Below are 19079 nucleotides of genomic sequence, written 5' to 3' on the forward strand. Positions count from 1 at the left end.
AATGCCTCGATGGTCTATGGGGTTTCAACTTTGTTGAAAAATGGATCTTTGTAGACCAGTGGCTTAGATGGATTAACAACGAGTGAATCAACATCGTGATCAGATGATGAGGTGAAGAGATCACGACAACAAGATCAAAAAATTTAGGATGTTGGTTGACATCCTCATGGTTTGATGAATCACATAGAGGGGTAGATGAGGAGGAAGGATGTTCACCCTCTGCGTTTTTGAAAAAAGAAGATGAAAGATCAAGTGGATTTCCAATGAATGATTGGTCCTCTTCATTGTTGGATGATGGGATAACATACAGTGTGTCCTGCGAAAGATCAACAATGGGTGCATCCGTGGATGAAGACACACATGCGAAATCATGGATGGCAAGTTCACCAACGATGTTAGGAAAGAATGAAGGGGGCTTGGACAGAAGGGAGTCATCCTTCACCAAGTGTTGATGCTCAAGCTCCCACTCATACTCTTCATGAATGACAGTGCATGTTGTTTATGCAACACCAACTCCATTAGTGGGTTGTTCCTCTTTCACAATAAGTGAAGAGTCCAGAATGGACAAACACAAGACAACATCATTCAGAGGAACACCCTGGTGCAAAGACGGAGGTCGTAGAAAAGAATGCATATGAGGACTCGAAGGAATCACAACCAAATCTGCGGGAAAATTGAAGTGATTTTGGGAGGGTGTGAAGGATGAATAGGTGTGTGAGCATGATCCTCAACATCACTGGGCAGTGGTGGAGCTATTGAATAAGAGGAAGGTGGACAGTTAGTTGAGACAGTGCCCGCTTCCACATGAGATTGCGCAGCTCCATCAACGAAGAATGTTGAGTGATGATTGATCAAAAAATTTCTCTTGGGACATGAAGATTTCTTAAGGCAGTACTTGAACCGGTCCCAAAGATAAGCAAATTTCATCTGTGTCCTCGGAGCTTGAAACTGCAAGTCACAGAAGCACTGCCAAAAATCAATAACGTATTCATGTTGAGCCCTCTGTTGTTGTAACAATTTCTAGTCAAGATGGCCTAGATTAAAATGATAGAACATGTCTTCAATAAGATCACATAAGTGCTCAAATGAGTGCACGGTGTCAGCCATTAGGCTGAGAACCCAATGAAATGGAGATCCGCGAAGTGTGTATGCAAGCATCAAATCGGCCTGTTTGTCAGAAAACTCAACTTCCTCATGAATCATGGAAAGAAAGTTATGTAAGTGCTCAAGCCAGGCCACTTCGCTTTCACCATCATACGTGTGAGTGGACAAGAGATCGAAAAGATTCCTTGAGATGGAGACATCTTCACAATTCGAAAAAGACCTAGAGAGAAGAAGAGTGCAAGACTCCATGAAAGATATGCATAGTTTCAAAACTGGATGAGAGGACACAAATTGTCATCAAGCCCTCCTTCTAACGCCATAAATGTTGATGGTGTTGGATCCTCCAGCATGTCAAGGCGATCTCCCCAGTAAGAAGTCCCAGTTATACCTCAGACAATTTGGTGTAGGAGTCCCAGCAGTGGGCTGTAAGGTAATGCCTTGACCGCGATGTCGCATAGAGGCAAGTAGGATAACTCTGTCAATAGCAAGGGTCTGACTACTGCAGTCAGTCAAGGAAGATGTATGAGAGGTTCCAACACATAAGGGGGAAGATAAGGGTGAAGGTGAGTTCCAGGTTGAAAGGGATCAGTCCCAACTTGGCTAGGAACACACAACACAAAAGGACATACACAGTTTCCGGTAGAGCAGGCCACTCGGATGCGGTAGTCACAACATACAAGGTAAGATAACACATACAACACTCATGGATCAGTCCAAACGAGTGCAACGGTTGTTACAATAAGGTTCATGTGAAAGGTCTATTTGGTTTTCGGCAGAGCAGTCGACACAGAGGGTGACAGCATTAACAACATATACAACACATTTGCAATAAGATTCATATAATTTCATGTGACTCAGTTTGTACACAAATACGTAAGTTAAACAACATATATCATAAAGGCAACCAGAGCATTCTAACTGCAATAACAACATATACATGAAAATGTGTTGACTCTTATTGTATAAAAGTGTAAGTTCCAATCATATTGTTTATAGAAATATTTGGGCATTGCAACCCCAATCACATATGTCGATAAAAAAAGGGCTCTCAAACCCCTAAAAGTGTTGTTTCATACCCTAAAGGATCAAGGTCAACTGATTACATCATTTCCCAGAAGTTCTCCCTGAAAAACTGCTCAGAACTGGTCAAAATTGGACCATACAGACTGCTCCATGCTGAGGGTGCGATGCATCTCACCTGCTACACACAAAGGGTGTGATGCATACTGAAAATCCCTTCTGTAGGGTGCGATGAGCGAGAGCAGACAAATGGCAGAGGCAGTTTTCTAGGTGGAAACTCAAAGAATCTTCTAGAAACTGCTCATATGACACTTGCCTCTCTGAATTCGCCCAGGGATGAGTAAGAGATCATGAAATCTCCAAGTGGAACCAAGAACTATCACTGAAATGGCACTAATCAAAATCCCAGAAGTTGATTCACTCCGTTGTAGATATCTATATATGGATCCCTCATCCTAGAGATCCAGAGGCTGGAATTTTGTAATTTGTAAGGAAGTGTTGTTGGTTTCTCTTTGAGACATTATATTGTTGGGTGATCTAGCTTTTCATGAGGTGAAGAGGGCTTTCATGCTGGGAGGATGATGTTGGATCAGACCGCTGGGTTGTAATACTCTCTTCTACTACTTCTATCAATAAAGCTATTTGAGTTTTCCTCCATATACTTGTATATTTTTGAATCTTGTATTTGTGTATGCATTTGTATGGTTAATGTACATCTAATTCTACATTTTTTATGGTTATAGATCTCTATGCTTTGATGGTATTTTGCTGCTTTGACTCTATAGGTGTTCTTTGAAGTGGGACAAGTGAGAAAGGAGTGGCAAAGCTCTGTCAAAGGAGAGAGGAAACAATTAAGGATCCAAGTGAAAGACTGAGTTTGGTACTCTCTACTTCTCTCTCATCTATCTCTCATAAAGGAAAACACAAGTTACTTTGAATTGTTTGTTTCTAAGATAGCTACCCGTCTTAGTGGGACTAGTAGCTCTGAATGGACACTAGTTTTCTCGAAAACAAAATGGCGACTCCACTGGGGAATGAATAGTTTGTTTGTTTTTTATTTTTGTTTGCTTTATAAACTACATACGGAGCCTAAAGTTAAGCCAGCTAGCCTTCGAACTGCTTTTGCTATGCAACTGCAAAGTAGATCAATGTTGCTTCAGTTAATCTCCGGGTTGGTTCATGAACTGAACATCTGACTTGCAAACATCCTAGGTGCCCTGGTGGTAGCTCAATAACCTCATTAGATCAGCCCCTATACTTTGTGTTTACTGTCTATCATAAGCTCAGCCTAAATCCCTGAACTTAGCTGCAAACTGTGGGTGAAAACCAAGCTCAGTCTCGTCCTTGGACCATCGCACTGTCTCTCATTGGCAGTCTGGATGCATCGCACCTCTCGTGTGCTGCAGGTGAGATGCATCCCTATTTTCCTTAAGGACAGGTGCGATGATTGAATGAGACTGTTTCTGCCTCCAGATTTTGGTTTTTTCTTCATTGTTTTCAGCTCTATTCAATAGTTTTGTTGTCTATGATCAGTATATCACTGTTGAAACCTTCTTCCTTCACATTATTCAGCCTCCATTGATAAGGAATTGTGAATGTTTTTAATGTATTTTTCATCATTTACAGTCCTCCTTTGCAAATAGTAGCTTAATCGAACTGTCGTCTTTTGATTCAAAAGTGTCACAACTGTCGTTTTCAGTCAAGAAAAAGAGTGTTGTAAAGTCTTCCTCTTTTAGATAGTCAATTACACTTTTTCCATTATATTTGATTTGAATTATCAATTCTTTGAAGTGTCGAAAACAGTTTTCCATTCGAAAGAGAAAGTGTCGTCTTAGTCTTCCTTTCGTTTTTTTGAAAAGAAATTGTTAAAGTGTCGCTTTGAGGAAAAGTAGTTTAGATTTGTACTTAGTTTTCTTTTTGTCATTCTCACATTAAGGGAACTGAAAAACAAATACATGCATGTGCATTTGCATTTAGACTGCATGCAGAAATTGATTTAGGAAAAGTGCATTTAGTGTGTGCTCTCTGCTCTATGTTGAAAGAATCATATTTTTCTTTCCTTAGTAGCTAGGATTTTCATTGCTAAAAGAAAATAAACGATTGTTTATCATTTTAGATTGCATATTTAGGAGTTGTACATCTACATCACACGGTGAACCTTGAAAGACAAACTTCTTAAGAAAGATCAACTATAAAATAAACCTCAATGAACATAAAAATGCTTTGGAACCTAACGCACAACATCTAGAAGTCTAGGCTAGAGACGTATTCCGGCGTCGTAAAGCCTGGTAACTATCGTTTTCATCATAGGTTGGGTGATTCCTCCTCTTTGATACGGCAAATGCCAGTATGGACTTGCACTCCCACGTACCATTGAGTATATATTGGGATACCACAATAGGCTGATATCCTTTATCCCTAGGAAGTCATGTTTGTGCCCTATTGATCACAATGCACTGAACACAACATTCGGGAAGATTGACAGCCATACGCAAAGTCCTCGGTAATTTCTCTATAATTTACCACCGAGCTATATATTGCAGTTTTGCGATTGGTTTGGTAATCCCTCTGTCTAGATTTCCAAAGTAGTCACTTTCGTTCCTTTTCAGACTCCTTAAAAGAAAAGGTCCAGCTGAGCACTTGTCACTTCAAGCTCATTAAAAATCGAAGGCGACTAGAGTCATTTTTATCTTTTTCTCGACTCTTAAAAATTGAAAAAGCAAGTTGTGTCAAAGCGTCATAAAATTTATTTTATTCGGAATAACATCACTATTCCCTCGTTGGTCTTACGTTGAGAAAATGGAGTCCATCAATCAAGGATTTCCCCTTGGGGGAATCCTAGTCCTTTCTCCTCTTGGGAAGATGTTGGTGCTACACACATGGCTACACTGTCCCTTCGAGGACTCACAATTGGCTTGCTAGTATGGCTATTCTCGACCTCTGTCGTTCAAAACACTATAAATCCTTAGCAATCAAATCAGCAACCAGATGATACTGAAGTTGCTCCCCCACCTTCCACTTCATTTGTTTCTCCCTCTCCTTCTTCTTCTTCGCTTGGTGAAACTAGTAACACTAAAAACCAAGTAACTGAGAAGAAGAAGAAAGGGAAGGAGAAGAAGAAGAAGAAGCCAACGGCGAAAGGGGACAACCATGCGTCGTCTGGCGAAAATCCACACACTACACCATCCAAACCCAAATCTCCGTGTGTCATTTGCAAAGGAGACCACTATCATCAAGATTGTCCCTGCATCCCGCGGATCTTGAGAGACTGGTCTCCTCGCTTGCACAATCCGGTGTCTTCAACCTCTGTCGATCATGTTGACAGTACGCCGTCAACTAGTGAAAAAGAAGTCAATGGGCAAAAAGGAAGAGCTAAGTTTCCTTGTAGGTTGTGTGAAGGCGATCATGCCCTCCACCGTTTCCCTTTCCTGGATGAAGCTAAAAGAGTCTTGGATAACCATCCTGCTTCACGGCAGCGACTTCCTCCTGGATATAAGAAACTCTTGCCAAGTCCATCGCTAGTTGAAAATCTGACTGACACACCTTTGTTGTCGGTCGAAATGCCTATCATTGAAGATAAACCCTTTGAGTCCACACTAGACCAAATTCAGCAGGTCGAGATGGCAGTGGACCCAGTTTTGTCTTCAGAAGGTCCACCTTCAAATGATACAGTCTCCAAAGAGAAGGAGAACACACTATTCAAAGTCTTTTTCTTAACACAGAATCTGATGAACATGGGGGGCATCTACCCATTCCTCTACCACAAGAGGGAAGTTCCTCAGTTCAAGAGATTCATCCGGCTGTTTATTCGGTCCCTCCTCCAAGCAATCTAGTCGTTTCCTTTGATTGGAATCTACTAGCGAGACCCTGCCTACCATCTAACGTACCATTCCAATTCATAGTACAAGCTTACAAAATGATCATGGCTGGTACTATCATAGATGAAGGGGCTTCTGTGAGTATCCTTTCCTCAACTACTTGGAAAGCGCTTGGTTCGCCAGCTCTTATGCCTAAGATTCGAAATCTGTCAGGCTTCAATAAAGGAACCAATCGACCGTTAGGGATCCTTCCAAAGTTGCCTATAACTTTGAGAAGGAAAAATGTTCATTTCAACGTGATGGTAGTCCAAGGGCCTCTAGATTACAATCTACTCCTTGGATATGACTACATTTACAACATGGGAGCTATTGTTTCCTCACTCTTTCGGGTGATGTGTTTCCCGTATGAAGGCAGAATGGTCCATCTTGTTGATCAGCTTTCATTCCCTGGTTCAAACATGGCTACTAGTCAAATTCCATCCTTAAATGGTCTTTTTGCACAAGGAATGTCTCATCAACCTCCAGTCCGTCCACCTGATGACCGCGATTGATTCAGTGAATGTGACTAATCCCAGGGCGCATGCGCCCTGGTCTGCTTCGGCAGGAAAACCCCAGATATAAGGTAGGTTTCCTTGTAGGATATATGACCAATCTAACACACCTATCCATTTAGGAAAATGGGATCAGTCTGGAAAAAGATTTCCTTGTCGAAGGTTATGTGATTGGCAGTGCATCCACACCTTTCACCTTTGTCTATTTCAATGGATAGAGCCAAGGAAGTGTTTTGTCTGCAACGTGGATGAAACAACCTTGCTTTAATGCAAGAACTTCCATATGGTAACCTGGAAACTCTACTTCTCTTTATACCTGGGGGCATGCAAACCTTTTTTATGCAAGTGAAAAGTGACCAGTGTAACTCTAACCCCGTAGTTTTACTAACTTCAACTGCTTAAGTTAGGTGATTGGTCTGATCCACCATTCACCTTTGCTGGGACCGGCGGTGACGGCAAAGCAAAGGAAATGTTTCCCAGCGAGAAACTATCCTACCTAACCTCAGTAGTTCTTTAACCCTTAGGACAGTAGTTGGTCATTCCTAGCTTGCATACAAAAGGCTCGGAGCAAAGTTTCGCATGGGGCAAGCTCCCTAAAAAATGAACCTACTAATGAGAGACATCCTTATTATACAACTGGTACGATCACGTTTTCGCAAAGTTCAAGCTCGTTAAAAAATAAACCTAGCAATGAGCATATGTTCCACCAGAGTTCAAGCTCATTAAAAAATGAACCCACCTTCGGTAAATAACCTTTGTGATCGCATTGCTATCAGCTTTTGAACCTTGGTCGTGTTCTCACCATCACCTCCACCTTTTTAGCCGATCATACACCTCCACTTGATTGTTTACCCTTTTGAGGAACAACTGCCACGAGTGATTCTATTAGCCACCTTCTTTATATTGCCGTGATTGAAAAGTTCCAAATTTACCTGGAACCAGTTGCTTTCCGAAAGCATCACTCTTTCCTAAAAAACGAGTCTCCTTTAAACCCTTTTTAGACTCGTTAAAAATGAAACGATTGTCAAACATTCTAGCTCGTTAAAGTGTTTGGAAATACCGAGTTTTATTTAAACCCTTTTCAGACTCGTTAAATATGAAAAGATTGTCGAGCATTCCAGCTCATTAAAGTGTTTGGAAAATCGAGTCTCCTTCAAGCTCTTTTTAGACTCGTAAAATATGAAAAGATTGCCAAGAAATTGGCCTCTCTAGCTCATTAAAGTCATTGGAAGTTCCATCCCTCCTCTATATTTTAATCTTTTTGGACCTGAGGGATCATTACACAAAACGATTAAGCGCTTGTCTTTTTCGGCTCGCTAAAGTGATCAGAAAAGTCATCCCTTTTGTATTATTTTATACTTTTTCGGACATAAGGTGTTATACTACGAAAAAGGACTACTAGAGTTTCCTTTCCGTCTCTTTTCAGACTCTCTAAAACTGAAAAGGACCGAGTTATCTTTGTCATTAAACTCATTAAAATGATAGAGACAAACTTGTCCATACGGACAAGAGCAAGTTTCACTATCGCTAGGCTCGTTAAAACATAGCGACAGGTTCGTCCGAAGGGCAGATTATAGAACAAGCATATGTTATCCACCTCAAGCTTGACAAAAATAAAGAGGTACTGGTCAACAATGACTGGGGAAAAAGGGAAGAAAACTTGAAGAACTTCATTGGTAGTAGGTCGCTCTTAAACATGACACTTTCACTCCACCACCATGATTGAGTCGGGTTAGGTTATTCCATTCACCGGTCATATCACCATTGGTCCTCTGTACCATCCATTTTGGGGTTAATGCTACCAATCCATTCCAGTGTCGCCGATATGTTCAAGAGAAGTCGCTCAGAGAATTCAACAACCCAACTAACACCTCATCCGCTGCAATACCTTCGCACTCCATTTTTCATGACCGCCACCCTGAACCTTGTATCATTAGATCGTTTTCACCTCCACAAAATCATTTGCTCTGTTTCGTGTCGTATATGTGGGATTCATTAAGGCCCTCCTACGACGGTTCACTTCTTGTCGACATCAGCTCATTATTCAAGAAGTTGACTTAGGAACAACCCTTTCAATACTTTGAAGCTTTCATGCCTCAATGGCAAGTTTCTCACTTCTGGCGACAGGTTTACATCAATGGCCTTCGACCGAAAGATTTTACATGGTGTTCGACATCGACTCATGTATTCACAACATGTGAATTGTACTGCAGTACCTTGAGGGTCATTATCATTATCGGTGATTCCTCTCACACCTATTAACAGCTTACATCATTGGCTGGTAATTAGGCGATGTCTTTCCATGTTCGACACCAGAACATCTTTTCACATGGATCTACTTGTACATCGGGCGAAGATTGAACGAGTTTGAAGACCTCAAATCTAGTTTCATCCGTCGGGGCTGTGATATATTCAGGAAAATAAAAACATCAAATGTACTCCATAGCTACATAGATAATCATCCAAGCTAAGGGATAATGGCTCTACCAAAATCATCAGTCTGCCACACAGACGGTTGTCTGTCCCATGTACATGAAAATGAATTTATAAAGCTAAGCATGGGAATGCCCGCCTCAGCTAGATCATGAAAATATTATGAAGATAATGTATTGTATTGTATCTTATTATAGGTCACCTTCCAGTTCGAAAAACCTCGGATCCTCATGATAAAGCATTTCACCCGACATCAGAAGATTTACGACCTCATGCTTTAGGGGGCAACTATTATAGACATATTTGGGCACTACAACCCCAATCACATATGTCGATAAACCAAGGGCTCTCAAACCCCTAAAAGTGTTGTTTCATACCCTAAAGGATCAAGGTCAACTGATTACATCATTTCCCAAAAGTTCTCCCTAAAAAATTGCTCAGAACTGGTCAAAATTGGACCATACAGACTGCTCCATGTTGAGGGTGCGATGCATCTCACCTGCTACACACAAAGGGTGTGATGCATACTGAAAATCCCTTCTGTAGGGTGTGATGAGCGAGAGCAGACAAATGGCAGAGGCAGTTTGCTAGGTGGAAACTCAAAGAATCTTCTAGAAACTGCTCATATGACACTTGCCTCTCTGAATTCGCCCAGGGATGAGTAAGAGATCATGAAATCTCCAAGTGGAACCAAGAACTATCAATGAAATGACAGTAATCAAAATCCCAGAAGCTGATTCACTCTGCTGTAGATATCTATATATGGATCCCTCATCCTAGAGATCCAGAGGCTGGAATTTTGTAATTTGTAAGGAAGTGCTGTTGGTTTCTCTTTGAGACATTGTATTGTTGGGTGATCTAGCTTTTCATGAGGTGAAGAGGGCTTTCATGCTGGGAGGATGATGCTAGATCAGACAGTTGGGTTGTAATCCTCTCTTCTACTACTTCTATCAATAAAGCTATTTGATTTTTCCTCCATATACTTGTATATTTCTGAATCTTGTATTTGTGTATGCATTTGTATGGTTAATGTACATCTGATTCTACATTGTTTATGGTTATAGATCTCTATGCTTTGATGGTATTTTGCTGCTTTGACTCTATAGGTGTTCTTTGAAGCGGGAAAAGTGAGAAAGGAGTGGTGAAGCTCTATCAAAGGAGAGAGGAAACAAGTAAGGAGCCAAGCAAAAGACTGAGGTTGGTACTCTCTACTTCTCTCTTATCTATCTCTCATAAAGGAAAACACAAGTTACTTTGAATTGTTTGTCTCTAAGATAGCTACCCGTCTTAGTGGGACTAGCAGCTCTGAATGGACACTAGTTTTCCCGGAAACAACAATACATCCATGTAAACCTACTAGCCCCATCAATGAAACGTTATAGCCACATCCACCTGCTCCTCCAAAGAGATGTAGTCTGTGCAGTGGAGAAGCCAAGGCGCGTTAAAATACTGTCCAAGCCTTCTTCAAGATAGTCTTAGTAGAAGCTTGGCTGACCAAAAGCTTCTACAATGAGTTATGAGGGACTATTTATAGCAAGGGGTGGGGTGACCCTTGCCATTCCCCTTTGTGATATTTCAACTACCCTCATGACTCTTTACCTACTCTATGATTGTTACATCCAACCATTGACACTTGAATTACACTTGACATGACTGAACATTACAATGCACATGTACTCATGTGAGACAACATGGCTTGAGCAAGCCTTGCAAGACATCACTGACACTCGATCCACTGCGATGAGACCAACTCTTTGACATGATTGTGATGGTGAAGGTGGTGAGCTTATGCCAAGCTTAGTTGTCCGTGGTGGTGTGTATGCACCTCATAGTGACATCTTGTTGAAGCAAACTCTTTCCTCTGTTGCAATCGATGCATTGGTTCAACCCATTCATCCAACTCATCTGCTAACATGCGCATGGTCTTCTTGGGTACAGTTGAACCGGCAACACACTGATGCATAGTGTCCGTGCTGATCTTCAAGTGTGTGTTGGTGGTCATGCGCATCAACTTGCCGAAGTACATGTTCAACCCCAGTTGGACTTGCTTCTTGTCTTCGCCTTGGTGAGTGTGTTGAATGGGTTGGATTGCATGTGTGCACTCAATGACATGCATGCTACTGAATCCCTTGCATGTGATCAACAACACTGCTCACCATGTCTTCTCTGTGTCAGCTACTGGGATGGATCCTTAACTTGTACGGGCGCAGTTTCATTCGCGAGTGCATGTTGCACCCACTGATGTTCCTGTTCCTATTGCAACTCATTCGTCCGTCTATGAAACTTCATGTTCTTCCTGAGTTTTTGTTTTAGCACATCTAACTCCTTCTTTGTTCCATCTTCTACCTCCATGCAATCTTCATGTAGTGTCGTCACTTCATAGTCGGAGTCTCCAAAGTTTCTTTCATCATCAATGGCCCTGCTTGGGCTTGCAACCTTGTTCTGCCTTTGTGTTGTCAACAACCCTCCTCTTGAATTTGTTGCATTTGGTATGTTGTCTTCAGTTATTGTTCATGATTTTTCTCGTTGTGATGTTGCTGCTGTCATATCTTGATGTCCTTGCCTACAAACAACTTGATGTCTTCATGGGTAGGCAAGTCCATGGACAATTGATCGAATGCATCCCCAAGTGTGCTCTGCATGGTGTCTTCGTCTCTGCTCTCCTGGAAATCATTGTACCTATACTGCTGAGAGGTAGATGAACACCTGAGATACCTAGAGACATGGAAACACTCATGGCAAGAAACCTGTCAGTCGAAAACCAAAATGAACACAAGAACTGACTTGCAACATATCTGGGTGCATGATCATGAAGGTTGCGCAATTTTGGCCGGGAGGTTGGGAGACCCACTGCCAAGACTGCACAAGGCATAGTTTGGGTTGTTGGGAGACTAGCTCACTACTAGAACTGCGCAATGCACAATCCATTGTGGCTGCTAACTATTGGTATTGCGCAATGTGCAATTCTAGTTGGGAAGGATTGCTGGCCTAGGGGCATATTTGCACAATTTCTTAGGCCAAGCAACCACTACCCTCCAAAAATGCGAAAAAAATTCCTGGAGGCCAGTGCTGGGCAAGAATGTGTAAATATGGAGAGGAAAGTGAGCCTTCATTCCCAGATTGCGCAATGCAGCCTTGGTGAAGGCAGAGTCTAGGCCAAGGTTGGCCCGACTTGCTGACGGGCAACTGAAAGCAACTAAGACAGTAAATGCATAGTGACACTAAGTGATAGCAGAAGTGATTGACAGTGCATGCAAAACATGAATGAAATATTTATCAAACAGATCAACATGCATGTGGGTGAGGAAGTTCGCCACTTGAGTGAATGTCCGTGCAAAACCGTTTCATGCATGCGACAACAGTGAGATAGCAACGAAAACTGAAACAGAGCTAGGAAAAGCTAGTATATATGTAAATGACAATAAGCGTTTAAAGAAATCAAGAAAAAATTACTCCCATAAGCGAAAACACAAAAGGCAATAGAAATGCAGCACAAAGCATGGGAACCGGGCTTACCCCAAAACAGTTGAGCTGAATGTCTCGATTACTCCTAGATGTGATGTGGGATGTTAAAGCTGCAAGGTTGATGTGAGGAATGAGCTCTGCAACATCTGGTTTATGAGTTTTGATAACATCGATGTTGTGACGTGCATGCCATGAATCTAGGGGAAGCGACACGTGGTGGGAGGTTTCAGAATTTCTCCTTGCATGTAACCTCCAACTGCTAAACATAGATCCCTGAAACAAGGGATGCCTTTGAATAATGCCTTAGGAGAAGTAGCCCATGCATGCAAGTTTGTTTTGCTCAGTTCCAGAGGGAACCGGTCAACTCAGCTGCACATGCAAGAGACTGCTCGACTGCTGGAGAAAAAATGGGCATTTATGGCTAAGAGCTGGGCTGGCTGCCCACAAGATTTGCGCAATTTTTGGGCAGAGCAGCTGACTGCTGCCTAGATTTGTGCAAATTCTGAGCTAAGTAGCCTTGCTGGGAATTTTTTTGCAAATCTTACTGGGAGTGTTGGCAGACATGATTGCGCAATCCTGGAGCCCAGCAGGCTGCCAGAGAGGATTGCGCAATTTCTGGAGGGAAGGTTGTTTTCCCTCTAGAAATGCGCAATTTTCAAGGGGAAGCTGCTCAAACTACAGCTAGACCAAGTCCAGGTGAACAACCTGTGAGGGGAATGGATCAAGCTGTGACTGACACGTTTCCTTTGTGCAAGAAAGACACTAAAGCTTGTGAACTTGATGAATAAAGGCAAGCTGGTGTGAAGGTTGGAAGGGAGGCTCCAAAACGAGGCTAAGAAAATTTTTTCGAGGGTGGTTGTAGCCGCTACAACAAGAACTTACTATGGTAAAATGGTAAAAAATAATGTTACTTTTGGTTATTTATAAGTTTTGAAGTCATTTTTTGTCAATATTTTAATAATATTTTATTACTATTATTTCTCGATATCAGTGATGGGTGCATTTCTTTGGGCAGTTACAGGTGTTTTTGGTGGACAATGATTATTTTTTACTGATTACTCATGAGTTTTTTTATGCTCTTTTTTGGACTCGTTAACAATAAAAGAAAAAGGAACCCCCCTGGAGTCATGTTTAAGCCCTTTCCTGACTCTCAAAACTAGAAAAGATTGTTGAGTACTTGTCATTTCGAACTCGTTAAAATTAAATGAATTGAAATCATCTCAGTACACGTTTACCCCTTTTTCAGGCCGAGATTGACTATTTACGAAAAATGTACACCTTGGTCGACATGGTCAAGAGGTTCTCTTGGATATTGTTTTCTACCTTTTCAGGTTTGAGAGAAAAATTACGAAAAGGGACATGATGGAGTTTTCTTTTTTGTCTCATTTTCAAACGCTTTAAATATGAAAAATACACTGATTTATTCTTATGTTGGACTTGTTAAAATTTTATGACGAAATACTTTTTACCACGATGAGACCGAGTTTCTCCTTCCTAGGACTCGTAAAACTTACTAGGATGGATTCATTCGAAGATGAACTTAAATGACAAGAATATGTTATCCCCTTCAAGCTTGTGATAAAAATAATTAGTGTACTCGCTAGAAATAGCAGGGAAAAATGAAGATGAAACATCCTTTGTATAGGTAACATGTCGCTCTTGAACATGACACTCTTCTTCTTTCGTGTCGGGTTTGGGATATCCTCACTCAGTCACTTGTCCTCCTGGGTTTGGGTGATCTATTTTTCACCTCTCATTTGACTATTCCATTTTTTCATCATGACCTTTAGTCCTATGTTGATTCAAATGTTTCCACACTATGGAGTCGTGTCGCCAAAGTTCAAGAGATGTCCTGTTTGTAGTTATTTACGTATCCATCGTCTGACCCAATGTTATAGTCTTGGATCTTATTCATTTCATTCCACTTTATTCCTTGTTTCGTGTCGATGATAGGGGATTCATTATTTCCCTCCTTCGACGGGTCACTTCCTGTCGACTTCAGCTCATTATCTACGAAGATGACTTAGAAACTCCCTTTTGGTACCTTAGAGCTTGCATGCCCTAATGGAAATTTATTCACATTCGATGATAGGCCTTCATCATTGGCCTTCGATTGGATGATTCCACGATTGTTCAACTTTAGTTTCATTATCACATTCACAGATTGTACTATCGTACCTTGAAATCCTTTGTCATTATTGGCGGTTTCTCTCGTACTTGTTAATGGTCCACATCATTGGCCGATAATCAATTGGTTTTCTCGCATGTTTGACTTCAACACATTTATTCGCATGTTAGAATTCTTACTTTGATAAGGTCGGGATGGAGTGAAAAATTCTGAGTCTTGTCGAATATGACTCGGGTTGTGCGGAGTTATATGTTATTCATGATTGTACACATGTTTTTGTTATACGAATGGTTGTCACCATACCGTGGGACTTTACATTTATGATGATCCTTCTATATCAGATTTTTGCAACCATACCTTGGATCTTAGATTCACAGATGATCCTTCTCATTTGGATGGTTATGCCCATACCATGGATCCTTTCATATAGTCCTGTTGTGGACAGCAACAACCCCCCTTCTTATTTAGTGTTATTCCTAATACTAAATAAGTGGGGACCCTTAGTTAAAAATTCAAAAAATCAAAATAGTGCTTAAATTTCCTTTTCAAATAAAATTACCATCATAATCTTAGGAAACCCCCCTTGAAAAATCTAAAAAATCTAAGTTTTATGATAAGGTAAGATAAAATCTTTCCTTAGGAAAATCGCATTGCAAAAAGATAACGAGATACCTCCTTATGAGTTGAATTTTAAACGTTACGAGATTGTGATACGCGATAATATCGCATCGCATGCAGCAAATACAATTTACATTGAAAAAATTTAATTTGCCGATATGCGATGACGCTGATCGCAAATCACATTTCGCAGAAAACAAGTTAACGAAGTTTGTCATATATAATGTTCCTGCGATCTGCGATATTGCTATATTGCGATCTCGCGATACAGCGACAATGCGATAATGCGATATCATGAGCGACCAACTTTGCGATGTTACGATTCTACGATGTTATCATTTCGCGATGTTGCGATCTGCAATATTGCGAAGAAAATCGCAAAATCGCTTCATCGCAGATCTTTCGGGCACGTTATTCAAGAAAAGTATTTTCCATAAGCTGACACCTGGTTATGCACTTTAATGCTAATAAATGAGTTAGTTGCCGGTTATTAATGGAATATGGGTTTGTGCTTATCGAAGAATCATCTCACGTAAGGTGGTATACTTGATGTATCTGCGGCATTTAAAACTTTCTCATCGCCCTTCCTTGTCATTCATTTTCACTTCACTTGTGAATTGCAGGAACGAAGAATAGAGGCCAATACAAAGCAATACGTAGGATAAAATGGGAAAGAAAAGCAAAGCCCTGAGCTCTGAAGAAAAGGAAATGGTGCCCTTGTATATAGATACGGCCTGTAACAAAGATGCGGGAATTGCTACGTGGGAAAGCATGTATAATCTGCTTGAAGAGGATAATACAAGAGTAATGGAAGTTGTTGCTACTGCGGGCTCAAATAGTTCTTCTGAGGCATCTATCACAGAGCTAGTTTGCTCATTCTTGCACCGAATAGCAGCAAGACCTAAAATTCTTCCATACACGGACATGGTCAAGTGCATACTGGACAACGTTGATATCCGAAACAAATAGTTTAAAACTCAGGGTCAAAAGCTTGCAGAATCATTATTTTCACAAAATCTGAATTTTATATTCGTAAAACGAAAAAAGCGCAAAAGGCGAAAAATGCATCGAGGAAACCCGGACCAAGAAAAGGAAGCAGTTTTCGATGTGCGATTAGCGCCTAGCGCTAATCGCGCATCGCTGCGAAAAATTTCTAGAAAAGGAAAGCTTCTATTTCCCCAGTCACCTGCAAACCCCGAAAATTGCAAGAAAGTAACGATAGAGACATATTGGAAGCAGAAGGCAAAAGAAAAGGCAGAAGCAATCCAAGGGTTAACCAAGTTGAACTGGGATTATTACTGGGCATACTTGGTAAAGCCACATAGCCAATGGATGACTCTTAAGTGTATCATCAATTCGGCCGAAAAGATGGCGCCAGCTCTTGTCGATTCTGTTTTCTCAGCTCAGCTAAAATCAGAAGTCGGCCACCCGACTCTTCTCAAACAGATGCTGCATGCGTGTGATTTCAAGGACCAAATACAAAAATAGTTCAATTTTAGATTCAATTTTAGTTTTAATTTTTTTTATTTTCCTGAAATGAGGATGGTCATTTAAACCGCATCCTACATTTTTGTAATAATGTATTTTTAGATTTATTTAGTAGTATTTAAACCCTTCTCATGCATTTAGAGAAGGGTCCTGAAATTGATCAAAAACTTATCCCTAGAACATGCACTTCTATACCCTCTGAGGAGGTTTTGATGAATGAATGGAACATGATTTGTTTATGTTTGCATTTGATATCTGCTACTGATGTTGCACTTTTGTACTCTTAGTGGATATTTGATCAAGAAGAGATAAATCGTTATCGCTTGAAGCTCATGAGTAGGACTAGTTATAAATGGTATTTCTATCTCTTAACTATTTCTGCCCTTGTGTTAGAGTGATTTTCATGTTCAGTTATTTATATATTGATGTATGAATGTCTGAGTTATCATTTGGCACTTTTGTACGGTGATAGCTATTTATTTATGCTTAGTGTATGAATATCCTATTATGCGATATGTTTTTCACAACTGTTTTGTCTAACTTTTTATACGAAGTGGTTCATCCTTATTGAATTCTTTTCTCATAACAGTTGAATGATCTTTATTACTAGTTGTTATTGGAAATCATTTTAGATCGCATAAAGGAAAGATTACACCCCAGGTTAGTGTAGATTTAGATATTTCTGCTTATTAGAATATAATTTCCTTATTATTAGATTAGAATTAGAGTAGAAGTATTCCATTTAGAAACTGTTAGATCAGAAATATCAATCTTTCTCACACACACACTTAAATTGGGAAATTGTTCCCATTTCCCCAGTTGGACCCGCTATACCAAATGGAAAAGGAGCTGCCAACCAAGGTCTGGACCGGGAGGATATCCCCCTTGTTGTAGACCCGATTTTTGGGGCTTCAACATATTTGGCGCTAGAAGGAGGGCCCCGAACTGTGAATGGCAAGCAAATCTAAATCTAAATACCATTCTAAGAGTAGATCGCCCTCACCATCTCCTCTGACTTCTGCATTGCATTTAGAATCTTTAAATCCAAAGTCAGAAGTCACTGGAGCAATAGTCGCTGCTACAAACCCTGATATTTCAGAAAAATCTACTATTGAACTTCTTGAAGTTGAATCTTTGATTCACAAACTTCAGCGATTTTCTATATCTCCTCAAAAATCTGATAAATCTCAAGGCAGCGTGACTTCACAATATAACCTTTCTCATCCTCTTACTAGGTTAAAGAGCAAAAAGTTTGGTGTTCAGCCAACTGAATTACCTCTACCTACTAGGAAGAGAGCAAGGAAGTCTCCTAAAGGATCCGATAGCGAGACTCTTTCATCATCATCATCCATCTCAACCTCTTCACCGCAAAGTCAACCATCCACTCCTCCACTTCAGATCATTGTCCATCAGGCTACTGGAACTTCCTCAACTCCTTCTCAACCATCTGGAGTCATAATATCCTCATCTTCTCAACCGCAAGGATCATCTTCTGCACTTTCCTCTGTTACTAGTTCAGAGATGGCCCAAACTCCATGGAATAACCCAGGGGTAGTCTTAATGCCTGCACCCTGGAGCCAGTTACTAGCCCATCCTGAAAAATGGTTGCCTAAGTTCAATCCTGAGGCAGACATGCTAGCGGAAGAACATATAAATAACTTTATGTTATCCATAAATCTCAATGAAGTTGTTAATGAAGATGTTGTTTTTCGACTTTTTCCTTAGACTCTGCAAGGAACAGCCAGATCATGGTATTTCTCATTACCATCTGGATCTATTACAAGTTGGGACATCTTCCAAGAACAATTTCTGACCAAGTTCGGTGATGACAGGTCTACAGCGACACTGATCAATGACTTGTCTAACCTTAGGGCTGAGTCAAGAGAACCTATCAAAGATTTCAATTTACGTTTCAATAAAATTTTAAACAAAATTCCTACTGCTTCTCAGCCTAGTGAAGAAGTGCGAAGTGAATGGTATATTACTGCTTTACCATCAAACTTAGCAATATTTGTTGATAGGGCTAACAAAACAACCTTAGTTGAAAATATGAAAGAAGCAATAGCAGTAGAGAAACGTATGATGGCCCTAGAAAAGAAAAATGCGATAGAAGAACGAAAATCTAAGAAGGTTTCTTTCAAAGAAGATTCCAAGAAAAAACAACCCAAAGATCCATTTGATTTAGAGGGATTACAAAAAGTTTTGAAGACCATGTCTAACAAAATGGTTGACATTATGAAACAGGTAGCAGAAACTGCTTCTAAAAAGCCATACAGGCCTTTTAAAAGAAATCCTTCAACTGATTCCAAACCCCCTAACACTATTTCAAATGCTGAATTAGAAGAAGAAGAAGAGGAAAACGCTACTGAAGAACATACCGATGAAGAAGAAGTTGTAGATTTACAAGGTATGTGGGATTTCATCCTCCCAAATGAAGAAGATCAAGAGGTATTC

Source organism: Pinus tabuliformis, chromosome 6 (genome assembly GCF_031772625.1).
Source record: "Pinus tabuliformis cultivar Carrire ecotype Pingquan chromosome 6, CPIR1, whole genome shotgun sequence".
Taxonomy (NCBI): Eukaryota; Viridiplantae; Streptophyta; class Pinopsida; order Pinales; family Pinaceae; genus Pinus; species Pinus tabuliformis.